This window comes from Dermacentor albipictus, chromosome 4 (genome assembly GCF_038994185.2).
Source record: "Dermacentor albipictus isolate Rhodes 1998 colony chromosome 4, USDA_Dalb.pri_finalv2, whole genome shotgun sequence".
NCBI lineage: Eukaryota > Metazoa > Arthropoda > Arachnida > Ixodida > Ixodidae > Dermacentor > Dermacentor albipictus.
Window position 1 is genome coordinate 18,134,607 of NC_091824.1, and position 18,177 is coordinate 18,152,783.

Sequence of the window (18,177 nt, forward strand, 5' to 3'; positions counted from 1 at the left end):
CGGCGTCGCCATCGCCGTGAGGTTCCGTATAACGTGGAAGGGCAATAAAATCGCCGCCGCGCACCGTATGCTGTATGTGCGAGTGAAAGGGTGCGTGGGTGAGCCGGCGATGGGAGCTCAATCTCGCGCACGCAATGGAGGAAAGTGGAGAGGAAGGGCGCCTAAAGTCCCTTAAACTTCGTAAAGTAGCGACACTCTCCTCCTGCGCCATCACTCCTCCTCCTCCTTTCTCCTCTCTTTCATGCTCCCACCTCGACTGTGGCGCCGCCTACACTGCTCGAGCGTAGCAACGGCGCCAACATGAGCTCCATGCCACTCCATAGACGCTTCTCGAGCAAAAATGGCGCTGATGCCCGGCGCGAGGGCCCACGTGATGCTATTAGGCCAATAGCGACGCGGCGTCGGCCTCGGCCAGAGCGCGCGAGGAGGAGGCGGCATTCTTCGAAGCGTGGCAGTACTTTACGAAGTTTAAGGGGTTTTAAGCGCGCCGTATTCCGTCGCGCGCAAGGATCCAAGGGGCAGGGTAGGGTGTGAAGCGCGTTCTACTCCGGGTGGCCCGGATGGCCGGGGGGCACCCACCCTGGCCGCTGTATCTTGAAAGTCATCTGCGACGGGGGCAGAGTCCGCCACGCGCTGTGTTTTCACGGCTTAGTTCACGTAGATGCGAGATGCAGCACGAAAGTCAATTCACTCGCTGCTGCTGCGGCGGCGCTTCCTCACTCCAGCGTTCTGACAGCAAGTTTCCGCGGTCATCGAGTGAGATGTATTGATGTTTCCTTGTGCGTGCGTAACACCGTGCTTGTTAATTTAGTCAGTATGCCCATGTTTACAAGTTTATATGACCGATGAAACTACTGTCCTTACTTCGTATCGGTAGCTGTCCACTAATTTTCAAGGGCAATAAATGTTTCGGCTTTTAGGGGAAACCTACTTTTCATCGGGTTGTCGACATAGAGTCGTCGTCACACAATCGTCGTGATCTCATTGACCTCATGTCGTCGTCGTCAAATTGTCGTCATTACACCATCGTCATAATTTAATAATCGACGTGCAATTGTCGTCATGCCGTTGTCTTTATACGCCTTTGTCGTTTCATTGATATCATTCCTTCTTTCTGATGTCATCGTCACTGTGTCAGCGTGATACAGTCGTCTGAATGCCACCATGCTCATGGGCGACCTTGGCAAGCGAATGCCACAGCAAAATAGGGTGATACCGGATTATGCAGCAAATAGCTGAATGAACGATAGTCTCAGGATTACTACTACATAGATTAGCAACTTACGAATGTGCTATGATTGCTCGATTGCTATTCGCATTACCGTCGACAGTCATCGTGAGGGGAGTTCTGCGTATTTTTTAGTAACCACGCAATTACTTTCGTAGGGCAGTAATTAATCATTGTAATCAATTATATTTTTGAAAGAAGTAATTGTAATTTCAATCGCCTGCTTTTTCTCTGTAACATCTAGAAGTTTGTCGTGCGCCCAGCGCTCATGCCAGGGGCTGATGGCAAAATGTTGCCATTACTCCATCACCGAGACGATTGAGTGTACAGTTTTGATGATGTATCCGCTTCACTTCGTCGCTCTTGCAGCGAAACGCACTCGAGCCACGCATGCGCTCCAAGCGGGACAGCATGACAATGGCGGTGTCGAGGGCGTCAACGCACCTCAAGCATCCGTGCAGTTGGTATTGTATTGCAGTAAAGAGAACCTATTGGAGTAAAAAGAACCAACCGTTCAACTCCATCATTTCCCTCTAATTTACAACTAGAATATCAGCTATACTACCGCTTACTCTCTAATCCGTGCCGTCGTTAATGTTAGGGTCGTCAACCTTTTTTCTGTTGTTAGTGGCGTCCTCTCAAGCTTCCATTAACATAGAAGCTAATATTAACATGTAACAATGAAAGCTCAGTTTCATTGACATTTTCATTTTCAGGAATATCGCTAAAATGCCGGTTATTAATGGAGAATGGCTATGACTTAAGCACCAGCTTATTTTTCATCATCTGCAAACTTCTATTGAATAATATGCGCTTCTGACTTTGGCTTGGAGTATCTTTTACGAACGCATTTGTTTGCCGCATCGGAATGGCTGACAGTGCTGCCTGTGATAGCTGCTGCAGCGCGGGAACAATCGAACTATCCTCTGTGATTGTCCCCGCTACAGCTCCCCGAGACAGTAGAACTCTTGAGGGAGTTGGCACGCCTCGACGACCAGCCGCTTTCTGAGCAGACGGTGTGAGTGCCGGGTGATGCCGCCTTCATCCCACAAGACAACGAAGACACTATTTAAGTTCCTGTGGTCAAGTGACCTGTTTGAATGACTGTGACACTCGTGAGTTCTTTTGCATGTGCGTGCGTGTGCGTGTATTTTAATCTTCCTCTCTGCCTATGTGCGTGCATTTTTTCTTTACCTTTCTATCTGCCCTTATCCCCTTCCCAGCGCAGGGTGGCAAACTGGATATCTACCGGTTAACCTCCCTGCGTTTCGCATCTCATTTATCTCTCTCTCTCTCTCTCTCTCTCTCTGAGTTTCTGACTACTTGGCCTAAATGAACGTACTGCAAACAGATTCAAGAGCCATGCTATTTATTCCAAGCGTGCAGCGAACAGAACTGGAGGAAATGTGTATTAGAAACGTCAAGCATGTCAAACAGGCCTTATAAAAAGTGGTGCAAGTTGTGGCGGCAGACTTGCGTCCCCTTGCTCTGTCCGAGTGACACCATCGAAGTGTTTCATAGTCATAGTCAAATCATAGTCTGTGAGGGCGGGTATAGTTCATCTGCGTCATCATACAGAAGCGCCGCGACCCGACAAGTGAACAACGCAAAGCGCACAACGAGGTAGAACAGCGCCGCAAGCCGACAGCTTGCCATCCATCCAGCTCCAATGCCGCATCGGCCTGCTCACTTACTCGATACAACATCCCGAAAAACGGCAAACCAGTTCTGCGGAAGCCTGCAAGGAGGAAGAAGGTTCACAAAAGGAAAATCGTCCCATAGTGCTACATTCGTCCGGATGAAAATATTCCCTTTCAACTCACTGAAACTCGCAAAAGAAGTATAAATCACTTAAGTTCACGTAACTTATCATGAGAAGCCATCAAAGAAAAACACCAAGGACATAAAATGGGAAATTACTTTTACTTGCTAATTGAATTAAAGAAATTATACATTAATGACAATTAAAGTGCATGAAAGAGCAACTTCCCGCGGGTGAGGAACAATCTCACGTCTTCGCATTACGCTTGCTATGCTCTAACCATGGAGCTACCGCGGCACCGTTTCCCCATCCACTTTCTTGAGTATTTGAGTGTTACTACTAGGACTAACCTTGGGTTACTTCTGATAGTTCTAACCTTGATTGGTTAGAGCATCGCACGCGTAATGCGAAGACGTGGTTCCTCACCAGCGGCAGGTTTTTTCATCCACTTTCATTGCTATTAATTTATCATTTCTTTCATTCAATTAGTAAGTACGAGTAATTTCCCCTATGTTGTCCTTGGTGTCTTTTTTGTTGACTGCTCATGGTGTGATTAATAAAAATCGGGCACCTCGGCTAACCCTCTTTCATCTCGTTCTTAAGTTCACGTAAAGGGTTGCTGCACACATGCCGTTTTCTCGCAAGCACCATGCCATCTACAGAGTATGTGCAACGCCATGATGCTAAAGTGCATCGAGCCCAGCACTGGGCTTTGCAGCGAATCAAAGACACTCCTAAGAAGGACGTTCAGAATCGAGTCCGACAGCTATGGCATAATAGAGGCGAGGTAAGTCCGATACCTCATATAGCACTGCCTGACTGCCTGCTGACCTACTGTAGTGGTGACGCACAAGGAAGACATCTGATCTGCGGCGTATCTGCCGCGAGTCTTGTTTGACGACTGGCGAGGATGCGTCAACAAAGATTGAAAATGCATGCCTGCCGGCGTTTTCCTTGATTGTTTGAAAGATATGCATGGTGAGGGTCTCGAGATTCTTTAATTTTTCTTTCTTTCTTTTTCATTTTTAGACTCTCAAAGCCAGAAGGCAGGAGCCAGAAGCTAGAAGGGAAGTGTTCGAGTTAAACAATGCAGTAATGAGGAAGCATTACGCATTGTGCAATGTTAGCTAACACTTCCTGAAATCGAACGATGTCTTGGAGCAATGTGTCATGGAAGACTGATCCGAGAAGTCGATTCCGCTCATCCTAACTAGAATCGTCTGTTGGCGTGAGGTTTAATACGTGGCCAGCAAGCTGTCTCATTGCCCGTCATGCCCATACATGCGATGGAAGCCACCGAAACTTCATAGTGACACCAAAGCTGCACTCTTCCTCAACCATCTATGACCCACTTGGTGTGCAGTTGTCCTGTGGGATGTGTAGCGACTGCGGAGTGGTCTTGGTTCTCGAGCGCACTTCAAATGATGTGTTGCCGTACTGAGCAAGGCATCAGCTGTCTTGAGTCTGCCCGGAACATCTCTACGCCCTTCCATGCACTGGACGAGAGAGAATGCCAAATCGGTCATCCAACGTCATGTTGAGGGTCGGAATCACGAAAGCTGCTGTACTTTATCCTAGCTTCTCATCGAGGAGGAGAAACGATGGTGGAAGCTTTAACATATCCATCGTGTTCTCGAAGTGTTCAAGCACCCAAGCTTGTGCTTCCGCGATAGCTCCAAAGCGCTGGGCGCGAATCAGATTAATTGTCAAGTGGCGTACTGACACGGTTCGCCACCGTTGTCTTGAAAACTCTACTCAATAATGGGAGGACTGTCGAATCGAATGAAAGCGCAGGACTCCATGAGTATTCGGAGGCGACTCCCTCCTGTTATAATCCCCTCTGGGTCTAGAAGCGCGTGCAAATAAATAAATAAATAAATAAATAAATAAATAAATAAATAAATAAATAAATAAATAAATATAGTTTACGCAATACCAGACTGGCATAATCGACGTAACTGCCCAAGCAGGCTTAGAAAGGCGAGAAGACGAAACAATGGCAGCTGAACCTCATTTAGCTTTGTTGTCACTTGTGGCGTACCAAGAGCTGTTCTGGGGCCTTGTAGGTTAAGTGTCTCCAGCCGATCGCATTGAGACTTACATGAGGAGATCAAAGGCAGTTGATAAGATAACCGGTTTACTATCAGGGCTTTATGCGATTTAACTTTATTAGGCAGGATGGATGATCAACCGTTCTTCCAATCACGCTCGACACTACAAAAACTGCAAATTTAATGTCCACGCCACGTCCCGGGTTCAGTCCTCAGCCTAGAGTGACCCCATGGAACCGCAGAGCTTGCTGCATTTTCATGTTTGCAGAAGTGAGACTCCATATGTGTCTGATTTCTATGTTGTGCGGTTACATCTCTTGCTACTATGCGCAAGCGTCACAAATCACGTGAGTGAACCCAGAACACATGTCACGTACAACCTTTAGTCAAACGCCACAGTCGACTGTGGCTCAATTAACGAGTGTTAAACATGCGGAAAGGGTGGATGTGTGGCCCAAACTAGGCACATATAAGCCAATAAAAGACGATCTCCCCTGGCATAATTTCCCTGAGTTTGGCAGCACATCGTTTTGACGTTAGTATGCATCTGCACAGTGAATAGTGGTTAGGAAGAGACGCCAAAATGGGGGCTATAGGCAGAAGCTTCACTTTAAGGCTATTCTTGGAGAAGGAGAGGAGAGAGATACGGGAAAGGCAGGGAAGATATCTGGGACACAACTGACTGCACAATGCGGGAGGGCTAAAGGGGAAAACGATAAAATGGAGCGACTGGAGAACACAGAGGGACTGCAGTGTTTTTCAGCACCTAGATGTTCACGCGGACCATTTCACTTGGTTTGATGAGGCCGTCTGTTACTGCGACATGCGAGGCCATGTACGAAAGATCTTGCTCACGGGCAAAGGCCTTCCATCTTGGGCCATTTATCTTCAAAGCAAAAAAAAAAAGTTACACACAAGACAATGCGTGGTTTTTCGACAACCCGGGGTGGGTGTGGTGCAAGCACCTCGCCTTCCGAACGTTCGCTTACGTCTTGCGTCACTGAGTAGGCGGAGCACAATTTGCGCTCCCGCTTCGCCGCGCAGACGATGGCTAACGAAAGCGCGGCGCCAGCGAATCACGAGAGCGCAAGCGATCGTTAGGCAAAGCGAGATGTTTTCGCAATCTCACTCCAGGCGTTCATTGGCGTTGTCGGCTATTCCAATCAAGAATGAGTCAGCGTTATTTAACAGCATGCACGGGATTCAAGCAAGATATTTGCTTCTTATATCGGTGAAGACCAGAGGTGCGGTTGCATGGAGTGGAATATTAACACCGCGAGTCGGGACATGCACCATACGAAGGGGAGTATGCCGTAAAGATTAAATGTATGTTCATTAGCTTGAACTCCACTAATGTCGGTTTGAGACAGGCATCTTCAGACACCTCGTCATATGCTTTGTTGGAACTCAATTGTGGGGGGGAAATGAAACCATCCACTGATCCGCAACCCATTAGCACTTCCAACAAAAGGTGCCGTTAGCCTATAATCGGAGTCAGTGCATGAACAGAAGGCAGATGCTTTTGCCCTATAGGCAAATCAAGAGAGGAAAAGACAGATACTGCTAGAAGGGCGGAAGTCCGTTGAAACCTACACTGTAGTTCAATGTGCACGTACTGCGCGACGCGCAGCTCTTGTGTTTCTATTCGAAAGAAAAACCTCGTTGCACCCGTCGCGACGATTTGATTTGCAAGCGCGCCGTCGAGGGCGCGCGTGCGACGAGGCACGCGCGCAGCCGCGCCTGACGTTGGCGCGACCCGGCGCGTCTCATTTTCTCGGCCGCTTTATTGCCGGCGAAGCGAGCGCCGCCGCTTCTTTCGCCTAGCATTGTTGGGGCAGTGCCATTTCACCGAGTCGCGTTAATAGAAAGCGGGGACGACGACAAGCCCAACGATAGAACCGTTTCCCCCGAGCACCGCGATCGAAGCGAGGGATGAACGGGTAAGAGCAGCGCCAACCAAAGAAGGATCGCGCTCAACGGGGCAATGAAATTGAAATAGGCAGTGCTTCCTCGCTGTGCTGCTGCTGCCGCAAGATATCCGCTAGCTCAGAGAAGAAAGAGGGGTAGGGAGTATATAACGGCGAGCGCTGGCACGGAAGGAGGCGGGGAGTGTCGCGAAATAACGCGGGTATCGACGAAAAGAGGTACTGGTTTTTGCCATGGCAGGGCGGCTTCCCGCTGTTATGGAACGGAGGCAAGGAGGGATGATATGGCGAGAGAACGAGAGAGAGAAAAGCGGAGCGAAGCCCAACTCTTCCGGCAACGCCCACGAGTTCCAAAAGCGCATGCGCGGGTGACGACGACGAGTCACGTGGGCCGCGGCAATCAGCTGACGCCATGTTTGGGTCAGTGGTCCCTCTCCTCTCTGTTCGTTTTGTGTTTTTGCGCTTGGCTCTGGGTCGCACTTCCCCCGGTCCCCTCGCCCTTCTACTGCGCATTGCGTCACCCCCATGAGCGCGCTCTGCGTCGCCTCGCAGCCGCTGCAGTGTTCGTCTGCGCTAGCGCACATTTTGCCGCTTGAACGCGCCGGTTGCTTTTGGCAGGAAGAAGAAAAACGAAAGGCGCGCATGAATGACGCGTGAACAGCGCGCCAACGTGGCGCACTATTCGCGCGCAGTGTAGGATGACACAGAGGACATAAGTGGCGGTAGCATTGAGGCGAGATTTGCGACACTTCCTTTCAATAAATTAAGTTGTTAATTTTAGATAACTCGCAATAGCGACTACGGTACACCAAACTTCAAAATCCGCCAGCCCTGTATGAGGCGGCGTTGCTGTTTGGTAACATACCGCGTTCTACCCTGCCTCGAAGTCCCAGAAGCTTGAGTCTTTTTACTGACGCGCTACTTGATCTTGCCATTGGATGCGGGAGTTGGCCGACGTTGAGGAGGACTTAGAAAACTTAGGTTTTATTTACATCATGTAGTCGAATAGATCCAAAGCAAAATAACAGTAAAAAACTGGAGAAGGATGAGGAGCGAAGCTGTGTAATGCGGGCCCCTTAAAGGGAAGCTGAAAGGTTTTCCAGAAAAAATGAGTGAACATCTGTACATAATGGTTTTCAACCCTCCGAATTCGAATATCGTATCGAAATTGAGCGAAAGAAAGCGCAAATACATTTTATTTCGACGAGAAGTGCAGCAGCGGACACACCCAGCTCGCGCGTCTCGTTTTCCCCTGTGATTGGTCGGGCGCCTCGTGACGTCAACCGACCGCTGCCGCTACACATGAAGCGCGGTGCCAGGTAGTTTGGTGCTGTTTTTCTGAGACGGTAATGGAAAATTTAGACAGACTGCGTTTTTCTGAGGAGTTCGGCGTTACTCCCTACATGTACGAGCCTATTACGAAGAGCCGGCCTCTCGAAGAAGCAAACGATGCTGGTGCGAGCAGTGCTTTCGACGCGAACGAAGCGAAGTCTTGGGATCTCCTCGTGTTGGAAATGCTCTTTGCTGAGTAGGTTTTTTGCAAAGTGATCTAGTGATCTCGCCGATCTTTCGCCGATCTAGTGAGCTCGTTTCCGGTCAAACAACTGTAGTGTTGTGTTCCTGCATGCCTCCTCGTGGAACATAAGCGGGGACGCGATCGTCGGCATTTGTGCGCTGTTCAAAGCTGTCGGCAACCTACAAAGACGGTTTAAACGCGTGAAAAGCTTCCCGGTTCAAGCAGTGCGTGTAGTGACCTTCATCTGTTGACTACCACGTTGACTACCACTCACGTTGATTACCACTCACGTTGATTACCACTCATGTTGACTACCACGCACGTTGACTACCACTCTATATTGGCCTCGAGCTCCACCACTGGAAAAGCTGGTGCCACCGTCGGCGTGACGTGCTAGGAGGGATCACTAGGACATAGCGGCCGCGTCGGCTGCTTCGGGCGCGCCGAAGGGAGCTGAAAACGAGTTTAAATTCCCTCGAACGCTGCGGTCCTGATTTAGTGGCGAAATTTTCCCGCTTTGAGTGTCTCCTTTACAACGCTTGAAAGCACTACAATAGGTAATGGCTGCCTTTGAAGGCGCGCAACGTGGTAGGCTACTGCTCGGTGCCGCAGGGCCGGACGCACGTAACGGAGGCCGGTGTCAGCCTTATTCACACGTAGCCGCAGGACAAGAAGCTGCGTGAAGCTTGGCTCGCGAAACATAAAACCGGCAAACAGTCATCGGCTGCAACTCGGGTATGCAGCAAGCACAGACGCGAGGAAGATTTCTGCTACGGCGCCCGGTCTGCGATGTTCCGAAAACGCGCCCTGAGACGCTCGCCCGAGTCCGCTGCCCGACTAATGTCATGACGGTTTGGTGTATGAACTTGTCGATGCTATAGATACTGGCAAGTTCAGTGGAGTGGAAAGGCCGCGGTAAGAAGCACATTTTAAAGAAAGCATGGCATATGGACATGTTTGTGTTATGAATTAATGCACTGGATTACAAAAAAAGCAGCAGAGGGAAATTGCACGCTGAGAGCACCGATAAACATGCAGTGCGACGCAACTTGAGAAATAGTATTGAAAGTTCAAAGAATTTAGAAGAAAAAAAAGATTGAATCGTCGCGACGGCGCATCACAGTCCCCATAGGCGTCGAAGTCTCTACAATGAAATTATTTTTGAACAGCTCTGATAGCGCCCACGCAACAATGGTTGCTTGTATACTGTCAAATGCTCATATTCTGCGGCCTAAAGCTCATGGCACGGTGCGAAAACTCGCACGCGGAGAAAGCGAAACAGTGCGCGGACAAGCATGCAGACGCGCACTCGGTCGCTTCGAATCTGCGCGATCGCTGCATTGAGGCTTCGTTCTATTACACTCCATTTAGTTATACAAACACTATACGAACATATTTCACATAGTTTGCTCTCAGCGTTTACCTACCTTTCACGCAAGAAGCCGGTTCGGGAGACTCCATCGCGGCGACCGCGCGCAGTGGCGTTCACTGTACGTATTCGGTAAAGAGATAGCGTCTGTAAACGATTGTGTGCTTTCAGTTTGCCCAAGATTATTATTTAGACAGTAAGAAACTTCTCTCGTTTCGAAAGTACTTACAGAAATGTCCGGGAGAGCTCGCGCGTGCTGTTTTCAGTGAGCGCTGACGGCAAAACCTATGAGGAGCGCGCCACGTGATCCCTCATACTACGCCAGCGAGGCGCTTACGATAGATGGCGACTCCGTAACTCCTTGCCGCCAATACACGCAGACGCACCAACAAAGGAATGCAGGGTCGATCGAAGCAGATTACGATGGCACGCACGCAGAAACAAGTGCGGTCAGGCACGGTCGCGGATGCTGCGAAGGAACGAAACGCTAGATTTGACGTCACAACACCGCTGTTTCCGGTCTCCGCTCGCATCGTCAGTGTCAGCAGCAGCGCGCGGCATTCGACGGGGGGTGGAGCTACAGCGCAATTTCAACCGACGATTACGTCGCTCCTAATTGAAAAAAAAAAACGCCAAATTTTACCTACATGGTTTATAAGGTTCCCGCATCCGTATATGAGCGTCTTTTTGAATTCGACAGACTCTTCAGCTTCCCTTTAATGGCGAACTGCACCTCAGGCCCGGTGTTGCACTATCTTCGGGATCGTCACACGTATGGGGAGTGCTTAAAGCCTGCTTCACCTCCGCTGCGGTTCGACCCGGCATTGCACTAACTTTGGGATCGGCCCGCGTTGGAGAGCGCTTAAAGCCTGCTTTATCTCCGCCGCGAATGAGCCCGGTATTGCACTGTCTTCGGGATCGAAGGTAGTGGAATACCGAAAAGAAGGGAAGTATAACCGCCGTCTGCTGGCTCGGTGATTCCCTTCCCTTTTTTACTTCCATTATTTCTCGCTGACGAGCTGAGACACGGTAGGTTTTGATTGGACGGGCTCGTCTGATGCCAACGCAGTCTCATTAGTAATGAGCCTCATTCTCTCTGGCCGGCTACTGAAGTATTCGCTAAATTCCTCAAAGAGTTCCCGGAGGCCGTTTACTTGATCTGCATTGAGAGCCAGTCGGTTTCCAGACATATTCAGCTTGTCCTCTATGGAGCGTTCCGCGTCCGCCGGAAGTTCGACCACCACTACTTCCGACGCATTTACCAACATGTGGCTTCTCAATTGTAGTTTTTGCCGTGATGCAGTAAATGATTCCTTTATTTCTTTTTCCGGTACTTCTAGGGTGTAGTTAGTCTCCGATATATTCTGGGTAACCTTTCCGGGCCCGTTCCACTGTACCTCAATTTTATTTTTTGCGAAGGCCCTATCATGACCTTGTCGCCTACCTTAAATGTTCACCTATGTGCATTTCTGTCATAATACGCCTTCGCGTTTTACTGGGTCTGTTTAGGTTTTCTCCCACCACTTGTTGCGAGGCACCTAAGCGATCCAGCACTTTTAAAACCTAACTCACCACCACCTAACCTAACCTAACCTAACCTAAACTAACCTAACCACCTTTCCCCCGTTCCTTTCCATGTTTCTCTTAACATTCTGAGAGGGGTCCGACCATACACCAGCTCCGAGGGTGTGAACCCCTTTGCTTTGTGGGGCACCGTTCTCAAAGCGAACAGTGCAACGTGTAAACAGTCCTCCCAGTCTGCTTTGCGTTCATGGCCCAATGCACGTAACACTCCCTTAAGCACCGAGTGCATCTTCTCAACGCTTTTTGATTGTGGATGATACACGGAGCTGTGTATAAACCACACCCAACACCTTGCATGGAATGTCGTGGTTAGGGCACCTTTAAGTACAGTCCCCTGGTCAGCCTGAATCACTGCAGGAAAACCGATACAAAAGTGCACAGCAGAGCATCGACTATCTCGGTGGAGCTCAGTTCCTTCAAAGGAATCGGCTCACGAAACTTTCTCGTGGGACAGAGCACGATCAAAGTGCACTTGCACCCTGATTAGCCCGGTGCAAAAGGCCCGACTGTGTCGATTACCAGCCGACGGAATGGCTCCGTGATTAAGAGAACCAACTTTAAAGGTGGGTTGCGTTTATCTCGTAGTGTGCTGCATTTATCGTCGTAGCAAAGCTACGACGGCCATCTTTTAGAAAAGGGCGTCACCGTGTCCCTATAAAAGGCGAAGGAACGGGTGGCCCAGGCTACAGTTCGGCAGCAGCGCACCATTCGTACAGCGCTAATAGCCATACCCCCGTATTCACAAACGCACCTCGACTTGACCCTCCACTCGAAATGCTCCTTGAGGGCGGTTTTTCATTTCACAAATCGCCCTCCACTTGAAACGCGCCTTGAGTGAAGGAAAGCTCGAGCGCTTTACTCGAGAATCTCAAGGTAGCCTCGCAGCTACCTTGAATCGCTCCTCGAGTGAAGCTAGTGCGCAAACATGGCTGCCTTGCGATCTGTCGCTCGCCTCGTCAGCATTTTCCGATGGACGCCAGTTGCCTCCGTAGCTTTTCTTGGGTTAACCATGCTGCGCATTTTCAAGGGCTTCGTTTTAGGGACCGTTGCAGTCCTCTGGAGCGCTTCGGCACCGGAATTATTCCACTGCAGCGCCGAGACAGATCGGCCGTCCTGTCAAGAAGACAGCGAGCTAGTGCAGTGACTGTCGTCTTACTCCGTGCATGAGCCAGTTGATGACCTGCATATGGGTATTCCTCGTGCCAATGCTCCGAACCTACTATCGGCGTCAGTGCATTCACGTGTTTCTTGCGGCTCATCGTAGAAAGCCGTATCAGTTCAAGCACGGCGCGATACATAACTGCGGCGGACTTCGAACTTGCAAAAAAGAAAACAGCTACGAAGATTCCTGTCATCAGTGCGTGTATTGCCTGTGTGTGTGTGTCGCTTGCGCGAGCGCCGGCCGTCGGCGCTGTTTGTACTCGGGCAGATCGTCACTGCCTACGCTAATCCAAGGACGGCGAAGCACACCGCAGCAAAGCGATCATCTTTGTAAACGAGCAGGTGCGTTCACTTTAACTTTTGCAATTTTCTTTAATTTGATGCGGCTAGTTGCGCTAAGCAAAATAAGAAATGGACTGTAATTTCGCGCGGACCGTGTGCAGTTGGTGCAATTTAAAGTCATAAGCAATAATTACGTAATCCTTGCTTACAACCATTCAGTTTAATTAGCTTGTCATCCCTATGAAGATCCAAGCTGAACGAGGAAGTCACCAACCATGAAATGGCATTCAGAATGATACCTGCACGTATACACAGATTAATGTAATGTTTTGTTCGAATAAAAGAGACAGAATAACAATACAACAGAGTAGAGTTTTGTGCATCACGTAATTTTTTATTCCGATAAATAAAGGTGTAGCGGTGTAGTGACAGCACCTAATACAGACAGTGCTAGCAAGTGGTAGCAGGTATATCTCGCACACATTTATTGCGAACATCCCAGCTCTATAGGGTTCTTTATGTAAGTGTTAGATCGCTGTTGTCGGTCTTGCTGAGCAAGCGGTAGACCAGCGGAAAAATGTTTCTTTGTAAATAAAAATAAATAAAAACAGTATGAGCTACTTAATGTAAAAAAAAATCGCGCTCTAGAACACAAACTTCTTAAACTAATGTATTATTACGAAATGTAAACTAAAGAAAACGAATACAGTACCTAAGCTAGTTTCATGGACCTTCTTTAACATCGTTGTATGTTTATTATCAACCCCTTCTTTTTGCAGGAACGAGGGTGCCAACACACGCACGAAGAGCAACTGCCTTTCCAACTGTGTTGTGTGTGCTGCGCTTGCATTGGTGTGCAAGTGGAGGAGAGGTCCAGCTAATGTCCTGCTGCACTATAATAGCCGTCGAAATATTCTGCTTAAGACATCTATCATTTTTCTGATATCCTACCAGCTGAAACGTCACCACTAAAAGCAGTTTGACTGCATGTATTTGCCTTCATAGACACGTTGTAGCTGAAATTGTATTTTTCATCGAGATGGCCTTTCTTCAGCCATACTTATTAAGTCAGTATGTACCCCTTAATAATTTCTGGTCAGTTCAAGTGCCAATTTTTTTTCTAGAACAATAAATTAACATTATTCTCGCCTTTTTGTACTTTGATAGTATGCAATACAGCGTGAACTCTGATCCTACAAACAGAAGCTGTAATGAAGGAGAAGAAAGGGGGTTGACCGAGGGGCGCGATTTTTAATAATCATATCATGAGAAGCCAACAAGCAAAGTCACCAAAGACAACATAAGGGAAATTACTTGTACTTAATAATTGAATTAAAGAAATAATAAATTAATGGCAAAGAAAGTGGATGAAAAAACAACTTGCCGCAGGTGGGAAATGATGTAGTTCTAGAAGTAGTAGTAGTAGTTAGTTCTAGTAGTAAAATATAAATACACAAGAAAGTGGATGGGAAAACGGTGCCGCGGTAGCTCCATTGGTTACAGCATCGCACGCCTATGGCAAGTTTTCTCAACCACTTTCATTGCCATTAATTTGTCATTTCTTTAATTCAATTAGTAAGTAGAAGTAATTTATCCTCTGTTGTCTTTGGTGTCTTCGCTTGTTTGTTTCCAAGGATATAAACAGGAGTAGTACTGCTGACTAATATATTCTAGAATAAAACACCATCTCTGTTCAAGACAGTAGCCTGTCGGGTGTAGCCACCCCACGGCATGCAGTGATAAATTCTTGTAGAATATATGCTGTTTCTACCCTGCTTCTAGCTCCAGCTTAAGATAATTTATGACGGCCCGAACAACGAGTTTCTTCCATTGGATGCGGATGACAGTTGGCTTCAATGGGGCTTGCAGAACTTCAGCAGTTGACCAAGGTACAACACCCAGGGTAGCAGTTTGTCTTGTGGGATCCCAAAATAGGCCAAATGGTGATGCAGACTGTCACAATGACAATGCAGAAAAATACAGTATAGAGCGCATTATTACCGTTATTTCAGAAAAGCTGAGATCAACCATCAAAGCTATGGCATATTTTTAATCTACACTTGCTCATGCTAAAGTAGCTTCAGCATGCCACAAAATACTGAAGTGCTGGCTACAAATACTACGAAAGTGTTGCTTCACAAATTGTGCGCAGCAAAAGGATCCTGTCGCAGCTGCAAAGCACCACGGGCAACTGATGACCTCATCCATCATATTCATGCGATTTAAAACAAAAATTATACGACAGCTGAAGGGGAATAAAAAATTAATTTGATTTCATTGACATGGCTGTTTCATGTGTGTGGTTCTAAATAACAGGGTGTCCATTTCCCCATTTTGTGAATGTGGGGACATGCAACATGAATATTTTTACAAAGTTTATGAAAATAAGCACAGACTAATTACCGGGTAGGCTAGTCAAGTACTTCTTCAGCACCTAGCTCCTTTCAGGGAAGCGAGCTGGTGCAATTCCAACAGGCAGGCACCTTATCTATCGATGCTTTCAGGTCTGCCAGAAGCCTTACTGTGCAGCACAAGCGTAGATTTTTTCATCAGCTGGTCCTTCCAAGGCCCACATTCTGCACCAGAATGCCAAAACTATTATGTAGACAGGGCGCTCGCGCGCTAAGTAAATTCAGTATACCTAAGCAACGGATATGAAAAAACGTAGCACAACTAAAAATATGTTGGCATTGCGTGAACTTGAAAGCCCAGTTTACGGAACGTGCATCAGCTGCTACCACATAGCATACTGAAAGAGTTGGGACGAAAAAACAAATGGTGGTGATAAAGTATTGACAAGTGAATTTTCGGAAGATTAAAACATTGCGTAGCGTATATGTGAAGTGAGGAAGCACAGGAAATGCAGGCACCAGTGCTGGTTCGTTGACCATATGTGCTACAAGTTGAGCAAGCCGACTGACCACCACGGCTTCTAAAACAAAGTACAGGACTCAAAAGACGCTTGTTCTTTTTTTTCGACCTGCCGGAGCTACGCACTCAGCCATATACGCATTCTGCCACATGTATACTATAACTGCTTCTCCTCTACCGAAAGATTTCATACGCGATACTGGAATGATCGTTGGATGCAGGCGCCGATCCGTACCTTCTACATTATCGTTTAAAAAAGCGAAACCAACATTGTCGTGCCAAATCTTCCACAAGTTCCCATTAGCAAAAGAAAAAGAACATGTTTTGGACAAGCTTATGCTGCCTCGAATATGTTTAAGGTACTAATTAATTTCCTCAGCATGAGCAACTGGAGTCAATCATGCTTGTGTACATCGGAAACGGCTTATCGACTGCGCAGCGGCAACCTCAAGAAAACCGCATTGACATACTGTGCTTCCATGAAAGAATGGCTCACTCACCCATATTTTCTGTCCTGTTGTTGCTTTCAGCAAATCACAGCACCACTCGGTCTTGAAGGTAAACAAAGCTGCCCATCGGCCGTTCCATCTGTGGCCTCAGAAGTCATTCAGGCTCGGTCACCATACGCACAAGGACGAAATCACCCATCATAACCGCGATTATCAACCGCAACGTCAGTCACCAATGAAACACTAGGAAAAAAAGAGCAGCGAACAAATGCCGGCGCAAATTATCTTGGTTCCCAGCCATGCGCCATGCGCTCAGCTGTTGGGATGCGATTGTTGCCAGACCTCAAACACATCTCCCGCTGGCTTTATCCGTCGAACGCTCACAGTGGCAGCGTTGCCGAGCTAAAGTTGTACATTGCGCCGTGTAGTTGTTTGATTGGGAAGACGAATGAACTGAAACACATATTTGTCTTAAATAATGGGACTTTTAATAAGCACATTGAAGAATAGTCTCGATATCAGACGCTTTTCTCGGTCGATACACTTCACTTGAGTCGAGGGCGCATTTTCAAGGCGTTCCTTCGCGGAGGAAAAGTGAAGTAGTGTTCATGAAACGCAACGGAGCCTTGAGTGAAGGAAGCCCCGTCACCTCGACTTGGCTGAGTCGAGGAGGAGCTTCAAGTGAATGCGTGTTTAAGAATACGGGGGTTAGTCTGCTTTCACAGGTGAGCAAACTGTTTAGGAGTCGAGCGTTTTATTAGACTGTCCTGTGCGCTGCTGCCGAACAAAGTCTGCGTTGATATTGATCTATGCTTCCTTTGTTATCTAAGCTAGTGAGACAAAATGGATGTGAAAGGGTTGCGCCCACAACTAGAGAATTTCAAGCGGGACATGAGAACGGAGCTCAGAGAATTTAAAGACAGCGTGAATTTTTGTTCCATTGCATGCGATGGAATACAGGGCCTCACGAAAGAATAGCTGATCTGAGGGCTGAGATCAGGGAGTTAGTGGAGCTTAATGTTCATTTCAAGGCAGAGAACGAAAGGTTGTCACAGAGAGTAAACGAACTAGAATAGTATCAAAGAACCAATAATTTAGAAATTAAGGGCATTTCCGGTGGAAATGGCGTCATGACAGTGACAGAAAGAATTGGAGTAGCGGTTGCGAGAGCACTTCGGAAAGTTATATTGACACGTGTCACTGGGTGTCAACTGCAAAGACTGGCGCCGAAAACATTGTTGTGCGCTTCGTGCAAAGAATGAAAAGAAACAGATAAAGAAGGAAACAAAGTGGCAATATGTCTGGACTGCCAATGGCGTGGTGCTTGCTCGGAAAGATGAAGGCTCGCCCATTCTGCGCATCACCACGTATGGAGCATTTATCTAAAATGACCTAACGATAAACTATGGCGCTGAGATGGCGTCTACTCATTCATCTGATCACCAAGTGACAAACGCTTACTATGACATGCAAAAGTTGAACAAAGAATATTCGGGATGCAAGATGTTATCCTGTATACATATTAATACAAGAAGAATTAGAAATAAGTTGGATGAAATTAACGAGTTAATACAATCAAAAACCGAAACATGTGGTGTTCTGCTTTTCACAGAAACATGGTGAACTGCAAATGATCCTGTTCCACAGTTCTCAGGTTACAGCTGCATTATATCAGAAGAGAAAATAAAGCCGGTGGAGGGGTAGCAGTTTATGTTGAAGAACCGTTGAAGTTAGTTGTTATTGATTAGTTTTCTATTGTTACTAATGATGTGGAATGTTTGACCGTGCACCCAAATAAAACTGTTGTAAGGGTCGTATACACGCTCCCAACCGGAGACAAGGCGACATTTTGTAGTTTTATGGAAAAGCTATTGCTTTTGCCCAGATCGACTAGTGAGGCTTGCGTAATTATGGGGGATGTGAATGCCAACATGATCACTAATGAAGCATGGTCGCTAGAACTCAAAACATGGTTTTCT

At 47.5% G+C, this 18,177-nt stretch overlaps 1 long non-coding RNA gene across 1 annotated transcript; it reads right to left on the minus strand.

The window, feature by feature from the left end:
• Positions 1-13,635: 13,635 nt before the first annotated feature.
• Positions 13,636-16,485, minus strand: LOC135916675 (uncharacterized). Its single transcript, XR_010569025.2, has 3 exons — positions 16,250-16,485; positions 15,282-15,454; positions 13,636-14,831 (listed from the first exon to the last, which is right to left on the minus strand). It is a non-coding gene; the product is annotated as an uncharacterized lncRNA (long non-coding RNA).
• Positions 16,486-18,177: the final 1,692 nt, after the last annotated feature.